Genomic DNA, 16,310 nt, shown 5'->3' on the forward strand with positions numbered 1-16,310 from the left:
AGCCATCCTCTTGGAATTGTGTTCTGAATTACGGCCGGTATTGGAAAGACCCTCGCGGAGAAACCACGCGCTGTGTGTTCCTGTACAAGTATTGACCACATTAGGCCACTTGGCCACTGGTACTTTCCAGCGAGAGTTGGCAGACCGATCGGGTATGTCGCAGTCATCCCTAAGCCGTATCATGCCATATGTATAGGATGCCATAGTGAGGATGGCACCCCGATACATCCGTTTTCCTTACACGCAAGCTGAACAGGCCAACATCAAAATACAATTTGCAGCAATCGCCGGTTTTCCCAATGTAATCGGTGCTATTGACTGCACTCATGTTGCAATAAAGGCACCATCTGAGAATGAATTGCTTTTGTTAACCGAAAACATTTTCATTCTTTGAACGTGCAGATCATATGTGATGCGTATATGTCTCTGACAAATGTAGTTGCGAGATGGCCTGGGTCAACTCATGATTCCTACATTTTGTCCAACAGCAGTGTAGGGAACAGACTGCAAACAGGAGCTGTGCGTGATGGATGGCTTCTTGGTAAGTCGGCAGGACTGCGCATGTAATTGTAATTGAGTAATGGTGCAAATGTGTTTAAAGCATACCTTTTGAAATGTTTTTTCCTTTAGGTATAATTATAATCTCCAATGATAAACAAACCCACACTTATTTTAATATTTTTTTAAAGCAAACTTTCACATTAATCAATGCAAATTTTCAGGAAACAAAACATGTTTTATAGCATTTAAAAATTAAGTGAAATGTTATATTGAATAAATATTGCCCTGGAAAAAAACAAAAAGCTATCTGTAGGCTATTTTACAAGCATGTACTTTCTTTAAAGTATTCTTATAATATTGTTTATAATTGTTACCTCTGTCTAGCACTTGAAATGTTATATTAATTGTCCCACTGTATTTACATTCATTGTTTTGTTATATTTTCTTAAAAATTTGTAAATGTTTTACCTCTCAGGAGACAGTGCCCAGCAAACATTAGTCCGACAGCGACGTCGTGTGGACGGCCAAAAATAGTCGCGGTAGGACGGCATAAATCGGTAGAAATGTGTAACATAGAACATTTCCTAAAAATGCATTCAGATACGTTTGTACATGTCTATAGTTCTATGGGGTTTCATGTACAATTGTTTCTTTGACTTTTAGCTACGTGTAGTTCAATATTTACCCGTGTTGTGAATCGGTTGTGAGAGGACGTCACTATGTGATGTCTTTTACACGTGCATTACACGTCCATCGTGACCCTCTATGAAATCCTTGTGGAATATGCAAAAGCTGTGCTTACACCTTGATTAATACTGCAATAATTAATTTAAGTGCACCAAGTAGTTTTTAAGAGGTTTTAAAGAGGTTGTGAATAGACGTCCACTGACGTCTTTTACACGTCTCATCATGGTTGTGAAAAGACATCCAAGCAAGACTAGCAGGAAAAAATGTTTTGTATACAAAGTAAATACATTTACTTTATCTTGTTTAAATAAATTATAATCACAAACTGCCCAGTGTTGTTAAGTGATTGCAAAGCCATGCTGCAATTTAGTCATTATTTCAACCTGTTTTATGTATTCGTTCGAGTTGGATGTAATTGCCAAAACGGTGCTGCCAAGATGTACAGTCGTGGCCAAAAGTTTTGAGAATTACATAAATATTGGAAATTGGAAAAGTTGCTGCTTAAGTTTTTATAATAGCAATTTGCATATACTCCAGAATGTTATGAAGAGTGATCAGATGAATTGCATAGTCCTTCTTTGCCATGAAAATTGACTTAATCCCAAAAAAACCTTTCAACTGCATTTCATTGCTGTCATTAAAGGACCTGCTGAGATCATTTCAGTAATCGTCTTGTTAACTCAGGTGAGAATGTTGACGAGCACAAGGCTGGAGATCATTATGTCAGGCTGATTGGGTTAGAATGGCAGACTTGACATGTTAAAAGGAGGGTGATGCTTGAAATCATTGTTCTTCCATTGTTAACCATGGTGACCTGCAAAGAAACGTGTGCAGCCATCATTGCGTTGCATAAAAATGGCTTCACAGGCAAGGATATTGTGGCTACTAAGATTGCACCTAAATCAACAATTTATAGGATCATCAAGAACTTCAAGGAAAGAGGTTCAATTATTGTAAAGAAGGCTTCAGGGTGTCCAAGAAAGTCCAGCAAGCGCCAGGATTGTCTCCTAAAGAGGATTCAGCTGCGGGATCGGAGTGCCACCAGTGCAGAGCTTGCTCAGGAATGGCAGCAGGCAGGTGTGAGCGCACCTGCACGCACAGTGAGGCCAAGACTTTTGGAAGATGGCCTGGTGTCAAGAAGGGCAGCAAAGAAGCCACTTCTCTCCAAAAAAAACATAAGGCAAAAGTGATAACTAAGTGGCTCAGAGACCAGAATGTTGAAATGCTGGGTCCATGGCCTGGAAACTCCCCAGATCTTAATCCCATTGAGAACTGGTCAATCCTCAAGAGGTGGGTGGCCAAACAAAAACCCACTAATTCTGACAAACTCCAAGAAGTGATTATGAAAGAATGGGTTGCTATCAGTCAGGATTTGGCTCAGAAGTTGATTGAGAGCATGCCCAGTCGAATTGGAGCGGTCCTGAAAAAGAAGGGCCAACACTGCAAATACTGACTCTTTGCATAAATGTCATGTAATTGTCGATAAAAGCCTTTGAAACGTATGAAGTGCTTGTAATTATATTTCAGTACATCACAGAAACAACTGAAACAAAGATCTAAAAGCAGTTTAGCAGCAAACTTTTTGAAAACTAATATTTATGTAATTCTCAAAACGTTTGGCCACGACTGTAGACACAAAACATAGTAATATATTTCGTGATATTACAAAATCCCGCGATAGGATAGATTATCTCGCGAGATCTCGCTTTTTTCCGGAAGTTCCGGAGCAGGCAACCACGAGGAGAGGAATCGAAGAGGACTCTTGGAGGGAGATGTATCGATATATATTATATAAAATCTAATGTTGGGTAAGTACATTTTGTATTATTTGATCAACGTGCTTGAGTTTTACTTGTTTGACACGAAGGAACCGAGAGAAATGATGCCCACATTGTCAACTTAAATTCACTGAGTATGGCTAAAATTAGCTAACGTTAGTAGGCTAAAAGTTACTTATATTGATGTAATTTTTATTGGTACGCCTTAATTAATTATTCAGGGGACATCACATCCCACCTGTCTTATCAGAAGTGTCCTGTTCACTTTCTCACAGTTACACACCTAGTTAAGGGTCTTTCTCAAGGGCCTCACATTAAAGCATAACATCTTTTATACAATAAAAATACAATCTAATGCATGTTGATTACCTTTTTCTAATGTTTCATTCATGATTCATTCATCTTGTTCCAAGTTTTTTTTTTTTTTAGCTGTAGACCATAAAGATATTTTGAAAATAAGTGCATGCCATTTATCTCAAATTTTTTTTTTTTTTTTTTTAAAAAGAAATATATTCTCTTCCCTCAGCTGCTGTGAAGAGGTGGAGACTCTGAAGTGGATGCAGCGATGGCAGAACACCTGAAGCTCACTCCAAGAAGAGCTGAGGGTGGAGGTTACAAGAAATGAGCCAAACAACTGTAATGTGTTTAAGGGATTGTTCACACAAAAATGAAAATAGTCATAATTTTCTCACCCTCATGTTACGATCATAATTGTTTTTCCTACAATGGCAGTTAATAGATTGTGAGATCTGTTTGGTTACAAATATTCTTCCACATATCTTTGTATTTATAAGACAACTGTGTAAGTCAATGACAAGATTAATAAAGACATAAGGAAAAAAAACATCTTTTAACATTCTAGTAGAAAACACGTGAACGCATTCTCAGAAAAGTAATATTTGAATTCATGTCGGTTCTACATAGTTTAAAATCATTTACACCACTTTGATTTTATAAATAGCAATGATTTCAAACATATTTTATGATGAGGGTCTTATGTTTTATGATTTTCTTGTCACATGACAACAATGGCTCCTACAAGGTGGTTATGCCATGTTCAAATATTAATAATATTCTTAATATTATTTATATGATTGAAGTATTTAAAAACAAAAGCAATTAATATTGATTTATATTATTATATATTAAAAACATTAATAAATACTGCGAAAATAGAAATTTTTGACAATACTGATGGACTTCAAGATTGAGTATTTCAGTGATGACCCTCATTAAATCATATTTCTAATGAAAATGGTAGGCCTGTAAACTGATTTCAGAAATCCAAAATGGATACAAAGTTTACATTGAAAAACTAATTTTTTAAATAGATTTTTATCATCTTGAAGATTCTTATTTGTCATTGTCCCAGTAAAGCAAACGTGAAAACAATATCGTCAGAACACAGAAAGGTTGAAATACATTTGAACATTTGAAACATGAGGGTGAGTAAATGACAGAATTTTCATTTTTGGGTAAACTATCCCTTTATATAATAATTCAGTATTTTGTAATTGGTATTTTAGTTTGGTTAACAGATGCTAAACTGTTCAAAAACAAAATGTGCTAAATCAGAGCATGCTTCTTTTTTGCATCCACAAATAATGTGTTCTTGTTTGTGATGTACACGTGATTAAGATGTTTTATGGACATTCAGGTCTGACTGGACCGATCTTGAAATTTTGTCAAGATGTGTTAAACCTCAAGACATAATTGATTGCCTTTCACGATGTTACACAATGGGTATTTTATATGCAGGCTTATATATAAATACACTTAAACTATGCAGCAACGCATTTAAACATTTAAACGATGACGTCCAGGAATCAACGTATTTAGACGTCCAGAAGACGTCAAAGACGTCGGTTCAACTTTCATTTTGGAACTATTTTTCAACCATGACGGGACGTGTCGGACGGACGTCTATTCAACGTTCAAAAGACGTCCGAATGTTTGCTGGGTCCCAGATAGCATACATACGTCTGAAAGATGTCTGTTAAAGATCTATTGATCTGGAAAGCATCTGCTATCTACAAACGTCTGACAGACATCTTTCAGATGTCAGTTTTATATACATTCTAAATCATAAACATCTTAAAGACATCTAATAGACATCTATTTGACATCTAAAAGGAGACGTCCAATAGACGTATTGCAGATGTAAATGCATGTGTCAAATAGACGTCTCCTAGATGTATGTGTGCTATCAGGGTGGTTATCCCCTTAGAACGTGGCTGCTAACTCCACTAGCTAGACCCCAAACCGAACAAAACGGCGTTATAACGAGAAGCATTGCCGGACGCGTTCAGTGGTCGAACGCACTATTGGTCTGCTAAAAGGACGCTGGAGGTGCTTGGATAGGTCTGGTGGCACAGTATTGTACAGCCCTACAAAGGTTTGCCGCATTGTGGTGGCTTGCGCAGTGTTGCACAACATTGCTCAAAAGAATGGTATACCTGTTCCATCGAACGCCCATACTGAAGATAATGAACCCGACCCTGGCCCTCCTAATGCAGTGCATAATGCTATGGCAATACAGTGGTGTATAAATGTAATAAATGGAATGTAAAAAGGCAAGTGAATTCAAACTTTTTATTTTTTCACAAGTTCTTTAAGTGAACCCCTTATTTCTGACAAAATTGTTTTTATTTCTTTCAGTTCGGAACACACCGCATTATGAACCATGTGACGTTGGGTCTGCATGACTTCTTCCGTCAGTACACGCCTTGAGTTACCAGCGCTCGGTGGTGGCACAAAGGATGATGATGATGATGCACTGGATTGCGCACAGGATGGGGTTGCTTGGGCATTTGATGATGGCGGCACACTGGACATTGGTGGAGGCACACAAGATGCCGGTAGTGGCACACAGGATGGTGGTGGAGGCACACAAGATGCCGGTGGTGGCACACAGGATGGTGGTGGAGGCACACAGGATGGCGGCGGCGGTGGCACGTAGGATCTAAAGCCTGGTTCACACGGGACGATTTTAAAATTGTCGGCTGATTTTCCAAACCTGAGAGACCCCACACACGGAGATAAAAAAATCACGGGTCTAACAGTTTTGGTCGTACAGTGTGTGGTGTGCAGCCACACGGCAAAATCAACACATCACACACGAACCGATTTGACTCCCGAGCATTCCCAGGTCAGACGGGAAATCTCGCAAAATCCCTCGAGATCAAACGTGACTTCAGAGTAAACAATCATGGCAGACGAAGAGGATGCAGTGGCCATAGTTTGTGCTTTGTTTGTAACCGAAAAAAAACATATGAAAAAACAAGAAAAGGCGATGGTTAAAGAAGTGGAGACAAAGTCCTCCTTCTTCGACGTCCACCGGACTTTCTGGTGCGCCATGCCACCGGCTGTTTTGATTTTGTTTCCCGGTACTTCCTCGCCGCCTCGTCACCTCGCTTTCTGATTGGCTACACGCCACAGTCCACAGGCTGTGTGATCGTTTGTCCTCGGGGGACACCACACACGAGAAGAAATCGGGCCAAATAAATCCAACATGTTGGATATCCCCGATTTGAGATCGGAGCGGTCCCGACGTCCTTCTGAGCAGAGGAGAGCAGTCTTAACACACCACACACGGCAGGAATATCTGATCAGATTATTTTACGATAATCGGAGCATCCTTAAGATTGTCGGAAGGTGTCAATCGGGGCTAAAATCGGCCTAATTATCCTGCCGTGTGAACCAGGCTTAACCCTACATCCCTTGTCTACCCCACTTGGACCACTCACCGGGTTTTAAGGCACTCCAGGATTAACTGTTCCTTTAATCATTAAAAAACGTTTAATTAAATAAAGGTATTGCATATCTATAAATGTGTGAAATAAAATGTGCACTTGATGACTTGCTTTTGTCTTTTTAAGTTACATTTTTAGCATATGAATAAACAGGAAAATCGACTATTTTAACGTATATCTTAAGGGCAGCTGCATCTATTGCTAGATTTGTCACTTGGATATTTTAGGACTTTCCACTTCCACGGAATTTAAATTGGTTGATTTAAATTATCCACAATAAAAAAGCAGAATTTTAAACAGACAAAAACTTATATAATGTGTAGATAAATCAATTACTTACCATCGTCACCGCAAATCACATCCGTGTCACCTTGGAATTCTGGAAGAACTCAATCCTGTTTCCCCTATAATCGCACCCACCCTTGCATCAAAGACTGAGAGGTCAGTGATTCCTTGACCACCACCAGTTGTTACGACACTGCGCCTGTGTGCACATATTCTTTTTTTTTACGACTACTTTTAAGTCAGACCATTTCTTTTGTCTCTTGGACTGTGCGAGGCACCGAGGTAACAGCATTGACTGCTTCTGTTCTCTTACGAGAGCTCTCTCGTACTGCGTCTTAGCTAAGACGCTACGGGAAAAGTCTCTTTTCACAAAATACTGAAGCAAAAAATTATCCTTAATTTTGTATTTTTGTAAAGCGAATTTGCAGCAGTACACAGCCATAGGCGAGACGGCTCGTTCGCTCATTGGCTTGTTCTGCGGCAACTGCACAGCCTATCGAGCGCAGGCTGATGCAACATCAGACCAATAAGGGCGCTTCGCACCCTTCTTGCCACTTCCCGCCGAAACGGGTGTGGCTCAACCTATAAAAGGAGCTCGAAAAGCCTGACTCACCTGATTTTTCATCTCTTCAGCGAAGCTCACGCATCGCTGGATCACGAAGGAAGCAAGCGCCGTCTGAGAAGCATATCAGCGGGACGAGCCATTCTGAAGCTGCTGGCCTTCGCCGCCTTCCACTGCCGTTCCTGCTGCGCTGTCCGGCGCCTATATCCTTTCAATTCTGTTATATCCAACTGTTCTTTATGTGTGTGTGTGTGTTCGCCCTGCGATAGTGACGCACCTTTGTCCGCCCTCTGCTGGACGGCGGACGAAAGTGGTGTTGCCATCTAAAGCCTGCTGCATGACGCTGCGTCTGCACTACTCTCATCGAAGCGCAGGTGTACGAATTCCGCTGTGGCCGAGCTCTCACCCAAGCGCGCCACTGTTTCAGTTCCAGGAATTGTGACTGTCTCAGCATTTTCTGCAACTCGCAAGCCTGCACACAAAAGCCGTTATCACAACAGCTTCAGCAACGCAGCTCGAGACCCCCGTTCTCGCTCTACCGGCCGTCGCCGCGGGGACCGCGGCAGAGGATTACGGTGAGGCCGGGAGCCCCGAAGCCATCCTAGGAAAGCCATCTATGCCTGCTGCATGACGCTGCGTCTGCACTACACACGATGGCTGCTTCATCGAAGCACCGGTGTACGAGTTCCGCTGTGGCCAAGCTCTCACCTAAGCGCGCCACTGTTTCAGTTCTAGGGATTGTGACTGTTTCAGCGTCTTTTGCAATGTGCAAGCCTGTACAGTTGTCCGCTTGCCTGCACACAAAAACCGTTATCACGGCTACCCAGATATTTCCCGAAAAAGGTGTAATTTCTGGTGTTCCGGCCACGGCCGATGGTGCTATAAATGTATTGGTGATGCCCACTGCTCAGTGCCCATCTCCACATATAAGCACAGCCCTTCACACAGGGCTCGCGCCCATAAAAGCGACTCAAGTCGATCACGCGCACTACATAGTAAACGTGCCCACTCCTCAGTGCCCACAATCACTATGTCACACGCATCATGTGGTTTCTGTAAAAACGAAACCCGTGCACGTTCGTCCGGCCACGGCCGATGGTGCTATAAATGTAGTGAAAGTGAAAGTGAAGTGACATTCAGCCAAGTATGGTGACCCATACTCAGAATTTGTGCTCTGCATTTAACCCATCCGAAATGCACACACACAGAGCAGTGAACACACACACACACACTGTGAGCACACACCCGGAGCAGTGGGCAGCCATTTATGCTGCGGCGCCCGGGGAGCAGTTGGGGGTTCGATGCCTTGCTCAAGGGCACCTAAGTCATGGTATTGAGGGTGGAGAGAGAACTGTACATGCACTCCCCCCACCCACAATTCCTGCCGGACCGGGACTCGAACTCACAACCTTTCGATTGGGAGTCCGACTCTCTAACCATTAGGCCACGACTTCCCACTCCCAGTGACGATGCCCACTCCTCAGTGCCCATCTCCACATGTAAGCACAGCCCTGCACACAGGGCTCGCGCACATAAGATCGACTCAGATCGGTCACGCGCGCCACATAGTAAACGTGCCCACTCCTCAGTGCCCACATACACTATGTCACACACGGCGCGTGGTTTCTGTAAAAGCGAAACCCATGCACGTACGCTCTGCCCAGGCAGACAGCGAGTCGAAAGTGGTAAATGTGCACGCTTGCAGCCCACAGTTACTCGTAGACATCACGAGTCCCACGGGACCCGCTCAGCCCTCCCCCAATCGGTTAAGCACCGGGATGGGATCGAGGACGAGCGATCTGCCCGCTGTGATCAGCGCGCTCCCCGCCTCAAATGCCACAGGCGTAACGCCCATGGTGCAGCGCACCCAAGTGCCGCCGTTGCCCAGTCAACAGAGCGCGCTTCGCATCCAGCCTTTAGCCATTCATGTAGATGCATGGTCAGCGCTTCCAGGGGTTTCGGATTGGGTGCTAGGCATTATAAAGAGAGGCTACTCGCTACAGTTTTTTCGACGCCCTCCGCGCTTTTTAGCGTGCGTCGAACTACGGTCAAAACAGAAGTAGCACACATACTTCGGGCCGAAATATCAAAACTGTTGAGCAAAGGGGCTGTAGAGCCTGTGTCTCGAGCTCAAAGCGAGGGGGGGCTGTACAGCAGATACTTTCTGGTGCCCAAGAGGGACGGGGGTCTCAGGCCCATACTGGATCTAAGACAGCTGAACAAGGCATTGATGAAACGCAGTTTCAGAATGCTTACGACCAGGAAGCTCCTCGCGCAGATTCGCAGAGGGGACTGGTTCATGTCAATAGATCTGAAGGACGCGTATTTTCAAATACAGCGAGTTCTTTCTGCTGCGGCGCGACCGTTTCGCTCAAACACTGTCAGAAGGTGCTGGGCCTCATGGCCTCAGCATCTCCGGTTCTGCAGCTGGGCCGGCTCCGCATGCACCCCCTGCAGCTCTGGCTGAAGGCGCGGGTGCCGCGCAGAGCGTGGGTGTCTGGCCGACTGCGTCTCAAGGTCAATCAGAGCTGTGTCACAGCCCTGAAACCCTGGACAGCAAACGGCTGGTACCAATCAGGTGTAAGCCTGGGGACTTCCCCGAATGTGAGGATGGTGTCGACGGACGCCTCCACTTCGGGATGGGGAGCGCTGCTCGAGGGCAGACCGTCCTTTAGCCTGTGGTCAGAACGGGAAAAGCTCCATCATATCAACTGTCTGGAAATGCTGGCAGTGGAGAACGCGCTGATGCGCTTTTGTCCCCAAATCAAGGACCACCACGTCTTAGTCCGTTCGGACAACATGTCTGTGGTGTCCTACATAAATCGCCAGGGCGGTCTCGGGTCCCGAAACCTGTACAGGCTGGCGGAACGCCTCCTGGTTTGGGCTCAGCGCAACGTGCGTTCGCTGAGGGCAGTGCATGTGCCTGGGCTACAGAATCTGGGTCCTGAAGGGAACTCTGAGTTCGTGAGCGTTATGCGCTGCCGACTGTTATATCGGCAGTATTGCGTAAGACCCGCATTGCCACATTGGTCAGGCCTTGTCTCGGCTGTGTGATTTCATATTGCCGCATCTACGGATGCTGCTAGATATGGGACGGAGGGCTTCCCCCTTTCCTGTCCTGGACTCTCTGTGAGTCCCTCGGGTGACTGTGCACTGTAAATCCTGGGCGTTGCTTCAGGTTTATTGGTGTGTGATCCCTGCGCGCACGGCGTTTTACATTGGGTTCCCGTAGCATCTTAGCTAAGACGCAGTACGAGAGAGCTCTCGTAAGAGAACGTACTTGGTTACTAAACGTAACCTCGGTTCTCTCTAGAAGAGCGAACGAGTACTGCGTTCTCTGCCGTGCGTACGATTCACTCTGGTTCGCTTCGCCGATGAAATAAATCAGGTGAGTCAGCCTTTTCGAGCTCCTTTTATAGGTTGGGCCACACCCGTTTCGGCGGGAAGTGGCAAGAAGGGCGCGAAGCGCCCTTATTGGTCTGATGTTGCATCAGCCTGCGCTCGATAGGCTGTGCAGTTGCCGCAGAACAAGCCAATGAGCGAACGAGCCGTCTCGCCTATGGCTGTGTACTGCTGCAAGTGCGCTTTACAAAAATACAAAATTAAGGATAATTTTTTGCTTCAGTATTTCGTGAAAAGAGACTTTTCCCGTAGCGTCTTAGCTAAGACGCAGTACTCGTTTGCTCTAAATATCTTTCTTTTATTTGAAATGCCCGCAGAGAGCCCACCAAATAAAACTTTTTTTCGGCCCTCCACCTCAGACAGCAGTAGGCCTACCTCCATCTCGCAGTCGGTGAAGTTTCTTTTTTTTTGCTTTTCGTTTCTGTTCTTCCATTTTTAGCCAAACAGATCAATGACAATTATCAGTCGTATTAATATGCAGGAAGATCATACATATTAAAAATAGGCGGTCTTAAGCACGTGCACCTGCGCATATATGAGTCATTCTATGAAACGGGTGCCATTTCCATGTAGCAGTTTTCCAAATTTTCATGAAGAACAAACTTTTTTTTCTTTTTCTTACAACTTTAAAGATATGTTAATCCTCCAAAAAAACATATTTTCCCACCTCAGGCACAAAATCCTTGATAATATTATCCTTTTTATTCAGGCAAGGGAGTCTTTCTTGTACCACCCCATCACGGACAATATGTATTCCAGTAGAGTAGTAAAACAAGAAATTAATTTTTTAAATCTAATGTTTTCCTAATAGTAAAATGTCCCTTTTTTGGAAGCCATCAATAGAAAGTCTGTAAGTTAATCCATTTTTTTATTCTTAGTTTTTTTATCTTGAAATATGAATTTGTGATTTCAATGGCCTCATTGTTTATACTGAAAAAACGAATACACTTAAAAAATACAAATAAAGTTACATTTATTTGATTAGTTCAAACAACAACAACATCATTCAACATTAATTTTTGTAAAATTTCACTTATTTTACATACAATTGTAACAAAATGATGGGGTGGTGACTGATGTCACGGAGTGGTTCACTGTGACAGGGTGGTATGGACAATGCATTTCTCTATATGATATGCTTGTTTTAAACTTTATACAACTGGGTAGGGAAACATTAAACTTAGAGATTTAATGGAAAACATTGGTGATGCTCTGAAAAAAAAGAGCATCATATCAGTGACAGGGAGAGTCGCATCCACACATCCCTCTGTATTTCCATGTGGCGGGAAGTCACAGGCTGTGGTGCTTGAATGATTTCAAGCACATCATCGAAGAGATACCAGAGGAAGTCATCTCTTGGAGGCCAGAAGAACCTATTGGCACCAACACGGTGCATACACTTTACAAGGGCATGTGTTTCGTCTGTTTCCATGATGATCCCAGGATAAAGGTCATTATCATATTTAAGCACGCACCACTTCCCAATGAGAACTTCACTATCCCAAGCAATTGCTTCTGTTTGCACCTTTTGGACCGTTTTGTTAAAAGAGAAATGCTGTGTGGTGAAGCACTGACATCTTAGCTGGTTTTGCGTGGAGCACATGCAACTAACTTCCCGGTAAAGGATTTCTCCTGGAGTAAATGTGAACACTTGGTGGGTTTTCATTGTGGCCGGCACTGGTGGAATCTGGCCTGGCATCTTTTCCATTGCCTGCTTCACTGCTTCAGATGCTACATAAAACAACTTAACAGTTGTAGAGGTTTCAGTGAGTGCCTTATATAGCTCATGGGCATTGGGTATGTCGCGGCCGTTGGTCACAAGCTTGTCCGCTGTTCTTTTCAAGGTTCCCCCAACACCGTCAGGGTCCCCCTTGCCATGGCTTGCCTCAAAAAAGTTCCATGTTCCACCTTTCAGGCCTCGTCTTGCGAGCTCTGTGCTGAAAAGGAAGACATTCCCTTTCTGTCTGTATTGGGTACAAGGTCCATCACTCAGAAAGTGTAGAACAGGTACATCTGGGTATGTGGCTTGTAGATAATTCAGCACCGGATTCATGTGTTCCCATATAGCTGGGGGGCTTTTGTGTTTGGAGGGTGACACTGTGCTAAAACAGATGGGCTCTTTTTCACCACCTATGTAGAAAACACCAGTGTGCAGAGTAGCTTGTTGGTGCGAGGAGCCAAAGTGGACAGCTTGGATCTCTGAGCTGTATTTGCATGTGTAGTTTTCAGAGAAGTCAATGTGGATCACTGCCTCTTCTTTTGAAAGTTGCTTCTTCAACTCTCTGCAGTAGGAGTACTGTTGATTTATGTTGAATGTGTGTCTTTTGAATTAATGGAGAAGAGTGTGAAATAACTCCACAAGATTGTCTTGTGTGTCCTCCATTGTTTTCTTCACTGTGATCTTTACAGTGGTTGGACCCTCCCTCGCTTTCTCTGCTGTGGACCATTGAGTGAATGCAACCTTTGCTGTGCCATCAAATCTGGAGAGCTGAACAGTCTTGTCTTTGCATTCCTCGCACTCATCATACATGCACATTTTCCTGGAGGTGTCACATGTTATCATTTTAGTCAAACTCTCGAGATCTGAAGTATCTATGAGCCTCAAATTATGCAACTTCTCAATGACAAATCTGAGATTTTCATGGATCTTGCACAGACACGTGTTCCTGTCGGAGAGAGTGGGATATACAACCCAAAATGGGCGAAGCTTACAGAAAAGGGAGTATGATATTTTGTTTGTGTTTTCAGTAAGAAATTTTTTTGTGAAGATTTTTCATTGTGTCAGCCAGAAACCTTTTCTGCTTCTTCACCTTTTTCTTGGTAATTGTTTGTTTTCGTCCAGTCGTTATCCGACTGTTGTCATCTCGAGTGAAGAAGGTTTTGACTTTGGATTTGAAATCAGCAGTGAACCTGTTTGTGGGATTTCTGTTGGTGGAACGGAGGTCTTCAGTCTGAACACTGCGACGCTTCTTTGAAAATCCAAGAGCATTTTCGGCAAAACCTTGCAGCCTGTACTTCTTCACAATCCTCCCTGCTGTTACCTTTGCTATTAGTTGTTTTTCTTTTTCTTTTCTTGCTTTACAGTACTTATTCTTTATGTCTTCGATCAAGGCTTCATGATAGAGTAGTGTTTTTTTGATTTTGGAGCTTACTCTGCCTGTCTTAGTTAATTCATTTATTTTTGAACGAGGGGAGTCAATCTTATTTAAGTGCTTATATCTTTTTCTGTATTTGTCAGCACGTTTTCTTTCCTTCTCTAGCGATTTCTTTAGTTTTTCAATTTCTTTGCGTAGTGTATCCCTGTTCTTCCTGGAAATTCGCTTTCCTTCTTTATGTTGCCTGAAACAAAATAAAAATCTACTGGTAACTTAGGGGTTTAATTCATGTACACCATATTTAAAAACAATTACTCAATGATAGGCCTGCTTCTTATTCTCTGTATCCATTTATTTATAATCCTAACTGCACAGAACCCTGACCTTGATGATCTTAACTGCTGCTTTGACTGTTGGGCAGGATCTGGATTTAAAGGAAAGGTGTCCAGACTGTGCATCCTAGCCTCTACTTTCTCTTTTCTCTTCTTGTTCTGCTTCCGCCACTTTTTACGCAGCTGACGCTTCCCTCGCTCACTTAGATCACTAATCTTCTTCTTTTTTCCTTGCTCTACATCCAGTCTCCATCTCTGACGCTCACTTTCTAGATATTTTTGCTTCCTCTCAGTATCAGCATCGCGACGTGCACGGCATCGCCGTTGTCTCTCAGCAGCGCTTAATGGAGCCATGTTGGAGACAGATCTATCTGCACGTTATAAAATGTAACATTCTTCATTTAACACCAAGTATGTGTTAGTGAGTGAGTGAGTGAGTGAGTGAGTGACTGACTGAGAGATGGTGAGTGAGTGAGTGAGTGAGTGAGTGAGAGAGAGAGAGAGATAGTGAGTGAGTAACAGTGAGTGAGTGAGTGAGTGAGTGAGTGAGTGAGAGAGAGATAGTGAGTGAGTAACAGTGAGTGAGTGAGAGAGAGAGATAGTGAGTGAGTAACAGTGAGTGAGTGAGTGAGTGAGTGAGAGAGAGAGAGCGAGATAGTGAGTGAGTAACAGTGAGTGAGTGAGTGAGTGAGTGAGTGAGTGAGTGAGTGAGTGAGTGACTGACTGAGAGATGGTGAGTGAGTGAGTGAGTGAGAGAGAGAGATAGTGAGTGAGTAACAGTGAGTGAGTGAGTGAGTGAGAGAGAGATAGTGAGTGAGTAACAGTGAGTGAGTGAGAGAGAGAGATAGTGAGTGAGTAACAGTGAGTGAGTGAGTGAGTGAGAGAGAGAGAGAGAGAGAGAGAGATAGTGAGTGAGTAACAGTGAGTGAGTGAGTGAGAGAGTGAGTGAGTGAGTGACTGATTAAGTGAGTGCTAGAGATAGTGATTGAGTGACAGTGAGTGAGTGAGTGAGTGAGTGAGAGAGAGAGAGAGAGAGAGAGAGAGAGAGAGAGATAGTGAGTGAGTAACAGTGAGTGAGTGAGAGAGAGAGATAGTGAGTGAGTAACAGTGAGTGAGTGAGTGAGAGAGTGAGTGAGTGAGAGAGTGAGTGCTAGAGATAGTGATTGAGTGACAGTGGTTGAGTGAGTGAGAGAGATAGTGAGTGAGTAACAGTGATTGAGTGAGTGAGTGAGTGAGTGAGTGAGTAAGAGATTGAAAGAGATAGTGATTGAGTGACAGTGACTGAGTGAGTTAAAGAGATGATGATAGTGAGTAATAAGTGTTTGAGTGATATAGTGAGTGAGAGAATGAACAGAACAGGGTTAAGTTAACAGAAAAAAAATGATTAGCCTATATTATAATCCTTGATTTCCACACATTCAAATGGGAAGCAGAACCACCCCGTCACATCCCCTACCACCCCATCACAATAAAACATGTGACGGGTGGAAAATTTCAGCCCAAAATGGCCGCAGATCTCCCATGTGGTCAAGTTCCTCACCTAGCATACATGCATTCTATCTAAAATATATATATTTTTGCATTAATAATGTAAAATAAAAAATAAAAATCAGTTTTCCCTTTCTATTTTGCATGACAGGGTGGTTGGTTTAAGCTTGACGGAACCTGCCTAATATGAAAAATCAACAAATATAGAATGCAGAGGAATGTCAGTACTTGCCTGCTTTTGTTCTTGGCGGCAAAGAAGACTACAATGCTGCACTTCCGCTCTCTGGTGTCATTTAAAGCAACAGTACATTATTTATAGATACAACAAGTTAGTGTGACGGGGTGGTAAGTCAAACTGAGGGACGCACACAAATAACAAAATATTTACAAAAAATAAGTTTCATTTTGAATAAAATATATCTTATGTG

Source organism: Carassius carassius, chromosome 6 (assembly GCF_963082965.1).
Source record: "Carassius carassius chromosome 6, fCarCar2.1, whole genome shotgun sequence".
NCBI lineage: Eukaryota > Metazoa > Chordata > Actinopteri > Cypriniformes > Cyprinidae > Carassius > Carassius carassius.